The 1,326-nt window shown below is 56.6% G+C and overlaps 1 protein-coding gene across 1 annotated transcript in view; it reads right to left on the reverse strand.

Annotated features, from left to right (window-relative positions):
• DOC2B (double C2 domain beta) overlaps nt 1-1,326 on the reverse strand; it is a 23,993-nt gene that overhangs the window by 7,777 nt on the left and 14,890 nt on the right. The window lies entirely within an intron of this gene.

Raw genomic sequence — 1,326 nt, forward strand, 5'->3', positions numbered from 1 at the left:
CCCGCCGTGCATGAAACAGGTGCTCACACATGCATTCCACGCTCTCACACACTGCTCACACACAATCCACACACCACACAGGTGTCTGTTTATGTCAGGGATCAAAACTCAGAAACACAGCTCCAGCAGGAGTCGGTGTTGCCTTTTATAAGTGACATATGTCATTTGGAGAAACTGGGTCACCTATGGTTAGTGACTAATAATAAAATTAAAAAGGTTATCTCCATCACACAAATATCTATGAGTGGGAGAGAATGTGACAATGGAATACGATTTGCTCAACTTATGCAAAAAGACAGAGCTGGGTTTCTGGGAGGGAGGTCTGACCTCAGGTCACTTGTTCCAGGCCAGGCTGCATGTATCTCGGGGCCCTATGGGGGAGGGGTACAGGCCCTCGGGGGACAGTCGCTGGACTCTGTCCTCTTGAGCTTTGCCATTGCCCGGACCTCCGGTAGGGAATCGTCCTGGGGAGGGGACTGTGCCCTGAACACCATGCAGTCCCTGAAGGCATAGGTTTCTTAGGGTCCTGGGCCTTGGACCTCTTGGCCAACCCCTCCCGGCCCTTTTGAACTGGGTGAAGGCAGGCCTGGGGAGGGGAGGGAACGGGGAGAAGGGGGAGGGGAAAATTGCTCAGAGACTCTGGGAGGGCTCAGCTGCTGCAGACGACCCGGGGGCAAAATTGGTTTTGACGTTTTCAAACAATTGCAATTTCTAGGAAAGAATGATTTTCTGTCTCCTCTGGGTATCTCACAGGCACCTCACGGCTAACGTGTTCCACTTGCGCTCCGACCATCCCCAGCTGCTCCTCCCATGGTCCTCCGCATCCCAGTTAATGACCCTTCATCCTCCCAGGTGCTCGGGCCCCAGGCCTGAGGATGCCGATCTTCAGCCCTTCTCCTGCCTCCACTGCTGCCCCACCTAGGCCTGGGTCCTGCTCATCCCTCCACCCCGCTGGTGTCCCCGCCCTGGCCCTCCACCTCCCTCCCATTCTGAGGAGCCTGTTAAGTCCTCAGATGCCTTGGCCCCTGCCTAGCACCCTCCTGTGGCCCGTCTCACTCAGGGATAAGGCCAGAGTCCTCCCAGCATCCCCAACCCCCAACCTCTGCTCTCAGCTCCCAGGACCCCCTCCCCTTGCTCTCTCTGCCCCTCTCATTTGACCTCTTGCCTGTGCCTCCCACAGGCTGGGCGCTTTTCCATACAGGGCTTTGCACCTGCTGTTCCCTCTGACTGGAATATTCCCTGCTCGCCGGGTGAGCCCTCCCAGAGCACCCGTCTAACCCATTGACTCCTCTCATGCTTTTTTTCTCGGCCCTGATCCCTGCTGAA

Source organism: Lipotes vexillifer, unplaced genomic scaffold (assembly GCF_000442215.2).
Source record: "Lipotes vexillifer unplaced genomic scaffold, Lipotes_vexillifer_v1.1 scaffold680, whole genome shotgun sequence".
Lineage (NCBI taxonomy): Eukaryota > Metazoa > Chordata > Mammalia > Artiodactyla > Lipotidae > Lipotes > Lipotes vexillifer.